Consider the following 16,602-nt stretch of genomic DNA (forward strand, 5'->3'; position numbering starts at 1 on the left):
TTGGCTATTTCCCAAATAAAGTGTGGAGAAATTGATGAAAGTGTGAATTATGGTTCATTTTCACAGAGTGCAAACCTGTGACCTTTGTTGACTGAAAGACAAATCTCAGCTTTCATGACTATATTGCACTTACATAATAATGGTAAAAAGAGTAAGGTGGGGTGTTAAGGCAAGTAAATATTTGTTGTAGTGAAGGTATAAACAAGTGTTCTGTATTGCAGATGCAATTTTGAAGTTGTAGATACAAAGAATTGTGTATTATGGAAAAAGGAGAACGATCATGGCATGTATTAAAGTGGTCTTAAGTGGAATAACTTTCAAGTGATTGATATATTGCAAACGAAAGCCCCTTTCCATGAAATTCTATATCACATAAGAAATAGGGCTTTAGGACATTGCAGTATAGAAAAGTTTATTAACATGGGATTGGGGGTCGTTAAGTCCTGTATTTAAATTCTGGCTCATACTTTACTCGCTGAATTACCTTATGCACATCACTTAAAGTCTCTGTAGGCATTCTCATTTGCAAAAACAGAGTAGCAATTGCCATTAACAGAGCATTGCTTAGAATCTAACTATAATAGCAGTTTGAGAAGTGTTTAAGATCATGCCAAATTTTTTGTTTAATGTGGGAGTCATAATGACATACTTACGGGCCACTAGGAAAATCTAGTACAGAAGGAAAATTTGGTAATACAGGCAAGAGCTGGGAGAATCATGCAACACTGCTTCCAAGCAGATGAGGGAAGTAGGATCTACTGAATAAATGGAGTGTGTGAGCTTTGCTGGATAATGGACAGTTCATCCAAAGTTCCAAGAAAAGGGGAACATGTGGATCCAGATGCAGGTAGCTTCATGGATGTAGTGAACATCCTCTTCCAATTGCAACTGACCAGGAAATCATGAGAGACCTATTCTGCCTGCATTTAGGTCTAAGGCTGAGTTCAGTATGGTCTACCGTCTCCTTTCTCTCTCTCTTATATATACACACACACACACACACACACACACACTGGGTTCAGTATGGTCTACTGTCTCCTTTCTCTCTTATACGCACACACACACACAGTGGGTTCAGTATGGTCTACTGTCTCCTTTCTTTCTCTCTCTTACACACACACACACACACACACACACTGGGTTCAGTATGGTCTGCTGTCTCCTTTCTCTCTTACACACACACACACACACACACACTGGGTTCAGTATGGTCTACTGTCTCCTTTCTCTCTCTCTCTTACACACACACACACACACACACACTGGGTTCAGTATGGTCTACTGTCTCCTTTCTCTCTCTCTCTTACACACACACACACACACACACACACACACTGGGTTCAGTATGGTCTACTGTCTCCTTTCTCTCTCTCTCTTACACACACCCACCCACACACACTGGGTTCAGTATGGTCTACTGTCTCCTTTCTCTCTCTCTCTTACACATGCACACACACACACACACACACACTGGGTTCAGTATGGTCTACTGTCTCCTTTCTCTCTCTCTTACACATGCACACACACACACACACACTGGGTTCAGTATGGTCTACTGTCTCCTTTCTCTCTCTCTCTTACACATGCACACACACACACACACACACTGGGTTCAGTATGGTCTACTGTCTCCTTTCTTTCTCTCTCTTACACCCGCACACACACACACACACACTGGGTTCAGTATGGTCTACTGTCTCTTTCTCTCTCTTACACACACACACACACGCACACACACACAAGAAGCCGAGGCAATTCCAGAGAAGTAAGTTCACAAATATTCAAGGTCAGTAAATGCTACCGAGAAAGACAGTGCAGAAAAGAGGGAAAGGAAGCATTAGTGCTATAATTTTAAACAGTGACTTTAAGGAAATTTCTTGCAGGAAATAAAGGACTGAGTCATGTGAACAGTTGATGAAAGTGTGAGGTAAGAAGAGGAATTGAAGTACGAATGTCCTGTGGTGGGAGTGTGCCTGGCAGATTCCAGGAGCAAAGAGAAGACCTAAGTATTTGAATGACAAGAATACAGTGGATGTGGCTTATAATAGAGTGTGAGGTCAGAAGGGGCCAGATCAGCTAAGGCCTTGCAGGCCATCCTGTGGGCCTTGGCTTTTTCTATCACGGAGAAGGGATGCAGTTCCAAGGGTTTGATGGGATCACTTATGTTTGAACATGGCCTTTTGGCTACTGCATTGAGAAAAGACTGAAAAGGGCCAGATACAAGAGCAAAGAGGCGTATTAGGAGGCTAATGCAATAATCTGTATAAGAGCTGATCACTGTAGAGAAATAGGAAGCCTAGTTTGTGCCAGGGAGGTGCAGTGTGCTAGGCTGACAGCTTGAAATTTTGCACAACAGAGAGATTTCAGGTGAGGTTGCTGCAGGATTGAGTTGATATGCACTGAAGTAAGGAAGACTTTAGGAAGAGAATGGATGAGAGGGAAGATCAAGAGCTCAGAGGCAGAGGACTTAAAGTGCCTACTTGATATACAAGTGAAGTTATAGAGTAGGTGTTCAGGTGTGTGCATCTGCAGCCAAGGGCGATGTCCAGTTAGAGTTATGAATTGGAGAATTATCAGCATGTAGATGATGTATTGAGCCATGAACCTTGGATGAGATCATTGCAAAGGCGCAGGAGCAGAAAGAGAAGAGAAACGGTCTGAGGACTCAAGCCCAGCACACATCCTCTTCAATAGGAGGAGAAGAGGAGGAACCAGTGATGGAGACTGAGAACGAGCAGCCAGTGAGATAAGAGGAAAAGCCGATGCTGGCGTTTGCCAGACATTAAGTGAATGCAGCCTTAACAAGGAGTAAGTAAGACTGTCTCAAACACTGCTGAAATTGAAGGGAGAAGACAGCTGAGAATTGAGCATTGGTTGTAAAACTTGGAGAGAATTTGTGAACGTAGTTGTATGAATGGTAGTTCAGGAGGGTGGTTACAGTGGGTCCAGAGACTAAAACTAAACTAAAAAGGAATATTGAGGGTGATAAAATGTGTTTTAGGCTTTTTTTAAAAAAAAAAGAGCTGGAGAATTGGAACAGTATTGAAAGAAGTATGTGAGATCAAGCATACTTAGTTACCATGGCATGGGCATGTGCTCTTCCTAATCACATGCATTTGCATCAAAGCAGGCGTGGTGTGTGACTGACTGAGTTTGACCAAAGTTAGACGGTTTCCTACATATACATGAAGTACTAAAAGAGGAGCAAGGAGCTTGGATATTGAAGCAAGGATATTTAAGTTTGCATGTTTAAGCATGAGGTTTGATGGTGGTGATGGACAGTGAGAGAGGGTGGGATCTAGAGATCGCAGACCATGGCAGGCCCCAAAACTTGCAGAGCTGGGAACTAGAGGGAGTAAGCAAGAAACAGAGTGGTGGTTACCGACTTAAATACTTGCTGAGGAGACCAGGACAAAGGATTCAGATTTCATTCTTTTTTTTTTTTTTCAAAGAAAAGATGTAGTTTATTTATTTGAAAGAGGGACAAGAGAGAGGCAGAGACAGAGAGAGGGAGATGTCCCATTTACTGGTTCACCCCCCATAAGACTGCAGTGGCGGTGCTAAGTCAGGCTGATGTCAAGAGCCTGGAATTCCCTCTGGGTCTCCTATATGGGTTGCAGAGTTCCAAATCCTTGGGCCATCTTCTGCTGCTTTCTCAGGAGCATTGGGAGGGAGCTGGATTGGAAGCAGAACAGTTGGGACTGTATAGGATATTGGTGTTGTAGGTGGTGGCCTAACCCCTGTGCCATAATGCCGGCCTAAGATTTTATTCCTAAAGATGCTTTTAGAAGGTTTAAAAAGGGGGAAAGGTAAGTTCTTATCTGTGTAAAAAGCTTATTCTAGCTGCTCTGTGGAGAATAGGTCACAGTGTTGGTTGGGGACCAAGAGAAATGGTAAGAGGTGATCAAAACTGAAGTCATTTGTGATGACTTTTTTTTTGACAGGCAGAGTGGACAGTGAGAGAGAGAGAGACAGAGAGAAAGGTCTTCCTTTGCTGTTGGTTCACCTTCCAATGGCTGCTGCGGCCGGCGCACCACGCCGATCCGAAGGCAGGAGCCAGGTGCTTCTCCTGGTCTCCCATGCGGGTGCAGGGCCCAAGCACTTGGGCCATCCTCCACTGCACTCCCTGGCCACAGCAGAGAGCTGGCCTGGAAGAGGGGCAACCGGGACAGAATCCGGCGCCCCGACTGGGACTAGAACCCAGTGTGCCGGCGCCGCTAGGTGGAGGGTTAGCCTACTGAGCTACGGCGCCGGTCTGTGATGACTTTTAAAACGATGTTGATAGAGCTTGTTAATGAATTGTGTGTTGGGGGGCAGTGAGAAAAATAGAGAATTGAATCTCATGCCTAAATAGTTTGTCTGAGCTCCTGGGTGACAACTGTGTGGTGATTTCTTCTGGGAGGAAAGTAGAACATTCTTGTGAGGATTCAACTCTGTATCGATCAGTGGCAAGGACACGTTCTGAGGACTGTAGCGTTAGGCAGGTTCTTCATTGTAGGAACATCACTGAGTGCCCTTACACGAACCTGGATGGTATAGCCCACTACAAACTCAGGCTCCAGGGTTTATATAGTGTAGCCTCCTGTTCCTATGGCTGCGCTAAACAAAACAACTCGAGATTAAATCAAGCACCAGTAAAAACGATGTGATCAAGAGATTCGGTATGCAGAAGATGGATAAAGCTCTGTTAGCATAAGCAGCATGCTATTTTCCAGCAAATTTCAGTCTAAGTAGGAGTGTACTTTAACAGCAAGCATAGTGCAGTGAATACATAGCCAGTAACAGCTATTCGTTACCATTATCAAGTCTTATATTCTGTGCACAATGACACGTGTTATACTGTTCACAGAGCAGGCAGGTGGGTTTGCACCAGCACCATCACAGCCGTGTGAGTAATGCGATCATAATGTCACTGGGTGGTAGGGGTTTTCCAGCTTCATTATAATTTTATGGGACCACCATTGTATGTGTGACCCAGTGCTGACTAAAATGTCATTGTCCAGCACATGGCTGTATTATTTGAGCTGCTCACTAGATATCCAAGAAGAAAGGTCAGATAGTGCGTTTACGGGGGGGGGGGGGCTCCAGAGAGAGGTCAGAACCGCAGTGTTAGAGTGAGCCAGAGCACGCTGTTTAAATGAGTGGGTCTGCATACGTCACTCATGGAGTGAGATTAGAAAGAAGAGAGTGCTGCGAGGTCATTAGCGAGCAGAGGGCTGTGCATGAATGAATCTGTGAGCAAATTGAAAGCAAAGTTAATGAGCGTGAAATGGTCATTCAAGGAAGGAAGATGATGTCTTCTTTAATTCCCCTGGGAAGAGAGAACAATATGCTTTCTGGGATGTGGGTGGCTCAAAAACAAAACAAAACAAAACAAACAAAAAACTGCTTTTCTGCTTCCACCAAGTTCTTGATCTCTCTGTGCAACACCTGCTTTGACCAGGTATAACCATTATCAGAGGCACGGAGGAAACTGTTTGCCCCCATGGTTTTGATAAGAGAACAGGTACTGCATTTTCCCAGCCTATTCTAATATCTGACAAGTCAGATGACATTTCTTCTCATAATGCTGTGTGTGGGGAGCAGCTCGGACTAGACTGTTACTGGAATTAAGACTTATTCTATGCATCTGCTCTCCCACAATATGGCGCTGGGAGAGAAGTAAACAGCTTCCGCACAGCTGCCTCCAGTTCAACCAATTAACTGTAGGACTTGCTCCTGATTGGAGGAGAGCAGCGTGCTCGGCGTGTGGGCAGCCGAGTTGGGATTGGCGGAGGAGGACTATAAAGGAGGAGAGAGACGGCATGCACCGGGAACATCTATGGGGAACATCTAAGGGAACCCGTGCAGCCCCCGACAGAGCCGGCCGGCGGTGTGCCGCTCCCCTGCGGAAGTGGGGAATGCGGCCAGGGGGAACTGCCCTTCCACGGAGGTGGAAGGGATAGTAGCCAACCCGGGAAGAACCAGCAGCAAACCCGGGGAAGGCCGAGCAGACAGAAAGAACAGCGCAGGGTCCTGTGTCGTTCCTCCACGAAGAGGGGGAGCGACATAATGGTGCCGTGACTCGGATATGAAGCCTAGGCAGGGTTTAGTGTCGTTCCTCCACGAAGAGGGGGAGCGACATAATGGTGCCGTGACTCGGATAGGAAACCTAGGACGGATAGAAAACTTAGGAGGGAAGAAACGTGACTCGGATAGGAAACCTAGGACGGATAGCAAACTTAGGAGGGAAGAAACGGGAAGAAACGGGAAGAATTGGGAAAATATCGGAGAGAGAGACTAGCAAACAGCCTAGGGAAAAGCCGGACGAAAAAGGAGCCGGAAGAAGCTATTGAAAGCCTAGGCATAGACTAGCAAACAGCCTAGGGAAAAGCCGGACGAAAGAGGTGCCGGAGGAAGCTGTTGAAAGCCTAGGCATAGACTCAGATACGGACTACGGGGGGAAGCTGGGAGAAATCTCTAAGGTCGAAAGCGAAAGTGAAAGCTAGAACAAACAGACTCGGACGTGGACTGTGGGGAGAGGCCAGGAGAAATGAGGGAGGAATGTCGTTGGAGGAGAGCTTGGGGAAACATACCGGGTAGAGAAAAATGTTAGGGAAATTGAAGCCACGGGGGGCAGGCCGAGGCGGATACGAAAGCCACTTTGGGATTCTCAAGTTAGCCCGGGAATAGGGGGCGAAAAGTTGAAACTAGAAGCTGAGACGCAAGCCAGGTTGGGATCCGTCTGATTAGCCCGGGGAGCAAAGGACGGGAAGCCAAACCGTGGGGCGGAGACGTACGCTGGGTTGAATTCGCCAGGCTAGCCCGGGGAACTTGGATTGAATGCTAGTGGTGGAGACGCAAGCTACGCTGTGTTACTTGCGGAAGCCGCCGCGTGCAGAGAGAGCACGGGGCGTGAATAGATAGGGAACGCTGGCGTAGGCCGTGGTTCAGACGCGAAAGGGTTAAGCGTGGAGACCGCGGAGCGCGCGAAGCCGAGCCGCGCAAAGCCGGGAAGCTGCGCAGATGAGAGAGGCGCACGGGCTGAAGCGGCGAGGTGCCGGGAAGCTGCGGGGATAAGAGAAACAGAAGTTTTAGAAGTAAAGTGAGAGAAATAGGAACGTTGGCAGACAGAAGTAAAATGGGAGAAATAGGAATGCCCGGAGATAGAGAAATAGAGAAAAATAAGGCCTCCCCTCAACATGGCAATGAGAAAGCTTGGATTCGGTCTGCCTAATCAAGTGAGGCGATGAGCACCTGCGGGCAGCTAGCAGCTTATGCGCCGCAGGTCACCGAAGACAGGCACGAATTAACATCAGTAAGGCTTCCCCACAATACAACAATATTAAGCTTGGATTCGGTCTGCCTGATTTAAGGCGGTAAGCGCCAAGCAAGCAGCTCGACCAGAGTATGAGCTGCAGGTCACCGAAGATAGGCACGAACCAACACTGATAAGTCTCCCCCACAATAAGGCAATGAGAAGGCTTGGATTCGGTTTGCCTGATAGGTCTTGTAAGTCCCCTGCAGGCAGAGCAGAGCATGCGCTGCAGGGCACCGAACACAGGCACGCATCAGCGCCTAAAAACCTCCTCACAACATGGCGAAGAGAGGACCCGGATTCGGTTTGCCTGATTGATAGGACTTGTAAGAGCCTGTGGCAACTCTAGCAAGTAGAGCAGAGTGTGTGCCGCGGGACACCGAAGACAGGCGCGTATCAACGCCAAAAAATAAAAAGAAAGGGGGATCTGTGGGGAGCAATCCGGACTGGACTAAGTTACTGAAATTAAGACTTATTCTGTGCATCTGCTCTCCCACAATATGGCGCTGGGAGAGAAGTAAACAGCTTTCGCACAGCTGCCTCCAGTTCAACCAATTAACTGTAGGACTTGCTCCTGATTGGAGAGCAGCGTACTCGGCGTGTGGGCAGCCGAGTTGGGATTGGCAGAGGAGGACTATAAAGGAGGAGAGAGACGGCATGCACCAGGAACATCTATGGGGAACATCTAGCTGAAGGAACACCCGTGCAGCCCCCAAGACGAGCCGGCCGGCGGTGTGCCGCTCCCCTGCGGAAGTGGGGAATGCGGCCGGGGGAACTGCCCTTCCACGGAGGTGGAAGGGATAGTAGCCAACCCGGGAAGAACCAGCAGCAAACCCGGGGAAGGCCGAGCAGACAGAAAGAACAGCGCAGGGTCCTGTGTCGTTCCTCCACGAAGAGGGGGAGCGACATAATGGTGCCGTGACTCGGATATGAAGCCTAGGCAGGGTTTAGTGTCGTTCCTCCACGAAGAGGGGGAGCGACAGCTGTGCTTTTTAATGTTGTGGCCAACTGTGTGGAATCATGAAGACAAAGGTCAAAGTCTTAGATTGTCAAAATGGGAAAATGATGTGAACACAGTACCAATAGGATAGTAAAGCATGTTTGAATTCTTAGTTATAATTGAAGAATATCATTCATCAGTGACAACTATATCGCATGAACACTCAGAAATTCTTGTTAAAAATTTTTAGTGACTGAAGACTGAGAAATTCTTAATTTGTCTAGAATTTTTAGTGACTGTAGAAATTTTCATATACACGATTGCTGCTTTTCCACACAGCGAGTTTGCAGCTTTAAGTTTTTTGGAAGTCTCTTTAGCAGTTGCCTGCAAGCACAGCAGTCAAGTCGTCCTTTGTGGTTAGATAATGTTTTCACCCCAAGGATCTCTAAGCATTTTAGTGGTGGATCAGCATTTGATTCCTATTTGGTGGAAAACAGAGAAGGAGACTGAGAGAACAGATGGATTTTGTAACATTCCAAAATGAATTAAATGCAGGGCCAAGAAAAAAAAAAAAACAACAGAAACCCAGGGCTTCTGAATCACAGAGCCTCAACAGCACAGGACACCAAATTATGGCTAAAGACAGTGAAATGTAATAGTTTCCAGCAAACTAGGAATAGAAAAATGTATATTTTCTGCTCCAATTTGCTTTGAGATATCATTTCCTCTCTCTCTCCCTCCCTCCCCATCCCCTACCCCCTTCTTCCTTTTCTTTTTTTTTTTTAGCTTTGCCCAAACCCTTCCTGCTGAGACTTATATACTGGTGGATTCAACAGAGGTTACCTCCTCTGCTCTTTTACAAGAGGCTGCCTTTGTTTCATGGTTTAATTATACAAGGGCACTTCAGAAAGTTCATGGAGAAATGGGATTCAAAGACACAATTTGCTTTGATGAACAAGGAGCTTGAAATCCATAGAGATGAGGGGCTCTCAAAACCTTCAGAAAATGCGTATTATGAAAAATCTGGGTGTGGATTTCAGCAATTTTTTGGGGCACCAAAACAAACATTTTTCAATTCCATTTATTTTTCAGGAAATTTTTGGAGTCTCCTTATAGAGAGAATTCAGCACTTCTCTGCTGTGTGCTTAGCATGTATTGTGTCTGTGCTATTGTGGAAGACAATGTGGAAGAATGAAAGTCCTTCTTTGTGTGGTGAGTTCTACAGCTGAGGAAGAAGAAGGTCACAGTGTATGGGCCTAGAGTGTGGATTTCTGGAGCCAGGCTGTGTGGCACTAGTGTCTGGTGCCTGCTCAGGGCAGGCATTTGGCACAGTGGTTAAGATGCCACTTGGGATATCCACGCCCCATATTGGAGTGCCTGGGTTTGAGTCCCAACTTCGCTTCCAATTCCAGCTCCCTGCTAATGAAGCTTGGGAGGCAGCTGATGATGGTTCAAGAATAAGGGTTGCTGCCACCTCATGGGAGACCTGGGTTGAGATCTGGGTTCTGGCTATGGCCTACCTAGTCCAGCCTGGTCTGTTGTGAGGATTTGGAGAATGAACCAGTGGATGGAAAATCTCTCCCTTTCTGTCTCCTTTCTGCACTTTCTGCTCCTAGTCTCATCCTCTCCCTCAACCTTTCCATTGCCACCAGGCACTTAGAATGAAAATTTGCTCATGTTACATTTTGGCAGAATTTTTCCAAGTGTAACCTTGATCATTTCATTAAAATCACCTGGAATTTTTTTTGGAAGAAGTAAAAATTTCTGGACCTAAATCCAAACTTAAGAATTACAATATTTGAGCCGGCGCCGTGGCTCAATAGGCTAATCCTCCACCTTGCGGCGCCGGCACACCGGGTTCTAGTCCCGGTTGGGGCGCCGGATTCTGTCCCGGTTGCCCCTCTTCCAGGCCAGCTCTCTGCTATGGCCAGGGAGTGCAGTGGAGGATGGCCCAGGTGCTTGGGCCCTGCACCCCATGGGAGACCAGGAAAAGCACCTGGCTCCTGGCTCCTGCCAGGATCAGCGCGGTGCGCCGGCTGCAGCGGCGGCCATTGGAGGGTGAACCAGCGGCAAAGGAAGACCTTTCTCTCTGTCTCTCTCTCTCACTGTCCACTCTGCCTGTCAAAAAAAAAAAAAAAAAAAGAATTACAATATTTGGACATAATGTCTAGAAATTGTACTTTTTTTTTTTTTTTTTTATAGGCAGAGTGGACAGTGAGAGAGAGAGACAGAGAGAAAGGTCTTCCTTTGCCGTTGGTTCACCCTCCAATGGCCGCCGCGGCCGGCGCGCTGCGGCCGGCGCACCGTGCTGATCCGATGGCAGGAGCCAGGAGCCAGGTGCTTCTCCTGGTCTCCCATGGGGTGCAGGGCCCAAGCACCTGGGCCATCCTCCACTGCACTCCCTGGCCACAGCAGAGGGCTGGCCTGGAAGAGGGGCAACCGGGACAGAATCCGGCGCCCCGACCGGGACTAGAACCCGGTGTGCCGGCGCCGCTAGGCGGAGGATTAGCCTATTGAGCCGCGGCGCCGGCCAGAAATTGTACTTTTAAAAGCTCTTCATTTAGGGCCAGCGCCACGGCTCTCTAGGCTAATCCTCCACCTGCAGCCCTGGCACCCCGGGTTCTAGTCCCGGTCGGGGCGCTGGATTCTGTCCTGGTTGCTCCTGTTCCAGGCCAGCTCTCTGCTGTGGCCCGGGAGTGCAGTGGACGATGGCCCAAGTGCTTGGGCCCTGCACCCGCATGGGAGACCAGGAGGAAGCACCTGGCTCCTGGCTTCAGATTGGTGTGGTGCGCCGGCCGTAGCAGCCATTTGTGGAGTGAACCAATGGAAGGAAGATCTTTCTCTCTGTTTCTCTCTCTCACTGTCCACTCTGCCTGTAAAAAAAAAAAAATAAAAAAATGAAAAAGCTCTTCATTTGGAGCAGACATTTGGCCTGGCAGCCATGCATCGGAGTGCATGGGTATATTTCTTGGCTCTTTCCCTGGACTCCAGCTTCCTGCCAGTGCAGACCCTGGAAGGAGATGGTGAAGGCTCATGTTGTTGGGTCCTTGCCACTCAAATAGAAGACCTGGATTGCATTTCTGTGTCCTGGCCCTGGCCCAGCCCTGACCGGTGCAGATATTTGGGGCATCTTTGTTTCTGTCTCTCCACCTCTGAAACAAAATAATTAGACAAAGTAAAAATCTCTTCATTTGATTTTTCTTAAAGTTTGAGACACTGACTTACAGTATAACTTCTTATCCTTTCCTGGGTCTTCTTCCTCTTTCACCATCCTTTGCAATTTTTGCTGTAGACTTGTAGGATTACTAGATCCTCAAGGCAAAATAGTGCTTACTGCTTCTTGATCTTCCATACCCCCAAATTTTCCATGAAACCCCTTTTCTCCTTCTGTAACTCACTTATCACAAATGCCATCTGTTTTCTTAGCAGCTCCTGGAGAGTTACCCCCCACCCACAATCTCTAAAGGAGGAGCTGTCTCCTTTATTTTTTTCTAAGATTTTATTTATTTATTTGAGAGATAGTTACAGACAAATAGAAGGAGAGACAGAGATAAAGGTCTTCCATCTCTTGGTTCACTCCCCAGATGGCTGCAGTGGCTGGAGCTGGGCTAAGCTGATCCAAAGCAAGGAGCTTCTTCTGGGTCTCCCATGTGGGTGCAGGGGCCCAAACACTTTGGCCATCTACTGCTTTTTCAGGCTGTAGCAGAGGGCTGGATCAGAAAATGAGCAGCCAGGTCTTGAACCGGCTCCCATATGAGATGGCGGTGCCGCAGGAGGAGGCTTAGCCTACTGCGCCACAGCGCCGGCCCCTGCCACCTTCTTTTGAACATTTCTACCCCGTGTTTGACCATCACTCTTTGAAATAAAACCCACAGTCCAGGGCTCACATGGTTGAGCTGCTGCGGGTCTCGTGCACTTGGCCTCATGTCAGGCTGCCCCTCACTGTCGGTGTTCTGCACTCAGTACTCTGCCGTCCTTCAGTTCCTCACATGAACAATGGTTCTTGCTAACACAGTTTGCACACTTGCTGTTTCTATGCCTTCCTTAGTAAGGTCAGGTCAAGGGAGCTTTGCCTGCCTCTGCTGACTAGGCCAGGCATTCTCAACAGGGGCAGTGTGACTCTTCGTACCAGGTCGTTATTTTTAGGGGGAGCTCTGTGTATTGCAGGATGTTTAGCTGCTGGTACTTCTAAGTTGTGACGACAAAAATGTCTTCATTTCCCTGGGAACAAAATTACTTCCAGTTTTGAGAACCACTGGACCAGGTTAAGTGCCCTTATTATGTGCTTTCATGATTTTTACTTTTCTTGTTGTATTTGTAGTTAAATAACCATTGTTAATGGCTGTTTGAATGTAAGTGCCAGGAAACAGGGATATGACTGTATTACTGTTCCCCCCACAGTGTCTAGGACAGAGTCAGGTTCTGTCTTACGGGTTGGGTTGTATCCTCCCAAAATTCATATATTGAAGTTGTAAACTTGAATACTCAGAATGTGACTATGGAACATATACTATTATAGTTTTTTCATAAGACACATTTTCCTTGAACTTTCTGAAGCCCCTTTATATACATAGATTTCAAATTTTTGTACAGCAAAACAAATTTTTCTTTCAATTCCATTTTTGGAAATTTTGGAAATTTTGGAAGTACTCTTTGACTCCTCATGTAAAATATAACACAGCTCATCTGAGTATTATGTTACATATATTATATTATGCCTCAGTAAGGTCCTGCAGGAGACAAAGTTGTATGAATTAATACCTAAATCAGAAATTCAGAATAATACAGTTTCACTATAAGAGGACCCTCTTTCTGCTTTATGAGATCGAATAGAGTGAAAGTTCAGTGATTTGAAGTCTTATAATGATGGAGAAGTTGGATTCTCTTTTTGATGCAAGATTCATAGGAACACAGGGATACAAGCACTTCCTGTCCAACAGAGGGTGGGTTACACTTGTCATGTAGGCTGCTAGACCACAAGGATTCTTGTCCAGAATGAGTCTGGAATGATGTTTATCCCCTAGAGATCCTGGAGTCAGCATAGATGCAGTGACTCAACCTTTCAGTTGTTGTCTCTGGGGAAGAGCACTGTGAGGGGTGTTGGGTAGCCAGAATGAATATTTAGTGTTTGTACCTGCCCCGTGTTCCTCCTTCCTCAACAAAGAGTTCCCTGTGAAACAATTCCATAGATGCTTACTGCTCCTGCACCCCTTCCCCCATCTGTCCCATCTCAGTCTCCAAGGTCAGATGTGAGTCAACTTCTAACTCTGCAGTGGTCTTTAAAACTAAGCTTGACAAATCCGGGTAATTCTGTCACTCTGGCTGAGACCTGGGAGTGGAGGAAGCAGTTGAGCCACCTGAAGGTAGTTCCTGTGATCTCAAGGTGCACAGGACAAAGATTTGGTTCACTCTTCTCTGAAGATCAACAGATTCCCTGCCCAGACAAGGCTCAAACCAGTTAGGGCCCTGGCTGACCTTTATTGACCTAGAGCTCCTTACACACACATTGCGACACCGTAGCATGCTGAATGACACGCTTGTCAGCCTCCATGTCAGGAAACATGGGGCCAAATAAGGGGTGAAAAGGAGTTGTAGCCAAATTTCAGGAATCTCCACCTACTTCACAGAAAAACCAGGAATATGCCTTCTCCTTATTAGAATGTGTCCTCCTTTTATCAGAATGCACCCCTCCTTTCTGTAAATGACCCCCGTAATCTGAAACACAGTTCAGAGATAGGGCTACTCCCCTTTAAGTGGGTCCCACTCTGTGGAGTATGTATCTTTGCTTTCTCAATAAAACACTTGCTGCCCACTCTGTGCCATTCTTTGACTCACTCCTCAGTTTCTTCTTGAAGTACCTGGGTACCAGGCAACCCTTGTAATCCAGAGCCATAGCCACACAGTAGGGGTGGGCACATACAGACCTATCCACTTAAAGTGGAATGCAAGGATTTATATTAGGGCTACTGAGAAGATCACCAGTAACAATGTGGCCCTGGAGCTGCTGGCAGCCATCTTGACACCATGCGAGGAGGGAGGTATGGCTGAGAGATAAAGACCCTATACCAGTTGAGCTCTTGGGTTAAGCCATGCCTGAGACCAGAAAGATCTCCTTAATTGAACACTTAAGGCAATAAATTCAATTTAAAAATTTTCTGTTAATAGCTAAACAGGATTTTCAGGTGATATAAGGATATATTATGCATGATACTCCAAATTATTTGACAATGAACTTGTTTTTTGCATCATACTTGTAAACATCCTTTGCAGTTAGTTTTCCTTATAAATGAATTAGAGTACTTTTAGCTGCAAACTGCAAAAACAAATTTATTGGGGGTAAGGGTTTCCAGGTTTGGTTAATTCATTGGTTTAACAATGTCATTCAGCATCGGTGTGTTTTCTGGTTTTCCATTCTGCTATCCCCAGTTAGTTGAGTCCTTAGGCTATCCTCTCTCAAGGTCATAAGATGGCCTTGTTCCAGGCATTGCGTCCTGACAGAACAAGGTTGAATGGAATAACATGTAATGCTGTTTTCTCATGTCTTGGTTTAAGGATAAAAAAATCCTTCTCAGGTCTTTCTCCCTCCTGAGATTCCACTCGTGTCTGTCATTGCTCCAGAGTGGGTTACCTGTCTCTCCCTAGGCAAGCCATTGGCAAGACAATGAGATAAGCACAATGGGTTGAGAGTATTCCGGATTTACCTGCTGTTTTGGGATAGGATTACCTTCTCAGGAGGCAGAAAACCCGAATAAAACAGGCATTCTGTTTGTAATAAAGGAGAGAACAGGTGGTGAGTAGGCCATACAAGGGAATAGGCTGAGTGAACTCATACAGAAGATCAAGTTACTCAGCTTCCAGCTTCTGAATTCCCACTCGTCTTCAGTCTCCTCTCAGTGACCCAAACTGTGTTTTATGTAAACCATTTTGTATATGTAATCCACTCCTGTCTCAGAGGGAAGGGTGGCTCTTTTCTGTTTCTAGGATTAAATCCTTCACTCTACCCTTAATATAACAGTTTTACCTGCTTTTTTTTTTTTTTTTTTGACAGGCAGAGTTAGACAGTGAGAGAGAGAGACAGAGAGAAAGGTCTTCCTTCCGTTGGTTCACCCCTCAAATGGCTGCTACGGCCAGCGCACTGCGCCGATCTGAAGCCAGGAGCCAGGTGCTTCTCCTGGTCTCCCATGCAGGTGCAAGGCACAAACACTTGGGCCATCCTCCACTGCACTCCCGGGCCACAGCAGAGAGCTGGACTGGAAAGGAGCAACTGGGACAGAATTTGGTGCCCCAACCGGGACTAGAACCCGGGGTTCTGGCTCCAAAAGCCGAGGATTAGCCTAGTGAGGCGTGGCGCTGGCCACCTGTGTTTGATTTGGATATTGTGTCCTATCATTTCTTGTCTCTATTCCAAATTAAACTCTGACTAGTTAACAGTCCTTCCTACAATCACATTTAAACATGGCTGTGCAGCTCTCCCCTGGTTTGCATCTTCTTCTAGTGTTTTTCTGCCGAATGGTTTCCTCTGTGCCCTTGGGAGTCCACGCTCCTTGATACCTTCAGATGCATCACAGTGCTGTGTAGGTGCTTCCTTTACTCATGCTACACCTGGCTTCCCAGGGAGGCCCTTTAAAAAGGATGCTGCTGCCCCATTTCCATGTCACGGGTCGTGAGGTGGGGTCTGAATGTCACTTAGTGCTGTTTCTAGCCTGTTAAACTTGAATCTTGTTCTGCATCCCTCCTCTTAAGGCTCAAGAACTTAAGTAAACCATCCTCTGTGGTCTCTTCCCCAAACACTGTACAGTGGTGTATGTTTTCCCTGATTTGTGGTAACTAATATACAGAGTACAAAAAAAGGTATATGAGAAAAATTGACATTTTGAGATTTGATGATTGTTTATAGCCCTGGTCTAGACTCCTGAGGTACAGTTGTTTTTGTATTTAATACTTGTTGAATTTTTTTTGAAAAATTTGTTTAAGGAGTACAACTTCATGCATTTAATATATACAGATTTGGAAATATGATGCTTCTACCCCACCCCATCTTCCTCCTACCCAAACTCCCTGAATCTTTTATTTAGTGGAGGGTTAAGCTTGTGATTATAAAGAAAATTTAAAGTATGCCATTATAAAAATTAAAAGAAAATAAGGAAAGAAAAAGAGTGGAAGGGATGGAGGGAGGGTAGGGTCGGAAGTATCATTATGTTCATAAAACTGTGTAGATGAAATACATGAAAAAAATTCCCCTTTTTAGAAATAAAAAAATAAATAAAAAATCGAAAAAATATCATGTTTATCAAGAAGTTTAGCATTTGTGCAAGGTCTTCCTTCCCATTCTTACTCTTGCCATAGTCCTGGGGGTTTAATTATC

The 16,602-nt window shown here is 46.3% G+C and overlaps 1 long non-coding RNA gene across 2 annotated transcripts in view; it reads left to right on the top strand.

The window, feature by feature from the left end:
• LOC127487137 (uncharacterized) overlaps positions 1-16,602 on the top strand; it is a 117,149-nt gene that overhangs the window by 38,932 nt on the left and 61,615 nt on the right. Inside the window, exon 3 of one of the 2 annotated variants that reach the window (XR_011378102.1) lies at positions 9,330-9,998. The exons of the other annotated variant lie outside the window; for it this stretch is intronic. This is a non-coding gene — a long non-coding RNA (uncharacterized lncRNA). Of the gene's footprint in view, positions 1-9,329; positions 9,999-16,602 lie in introns of those variants that run through there. 2 annotated transcript variants of the gene reach the window in all.

This window comes from Oryctolagus cuniculus, chromosome 8 (assembly GCF_964237555.1).
Source record: "Oryctolagus cuniculus chromosome 8, mOryCun1.1, whole genome shotgun sequence".
NCBI lineage: Eukaryota > Metazoa > Chordata > Mammalia > Lagomorpha > Leporidae > Oryctolagus > Oryctolagus cuniculus.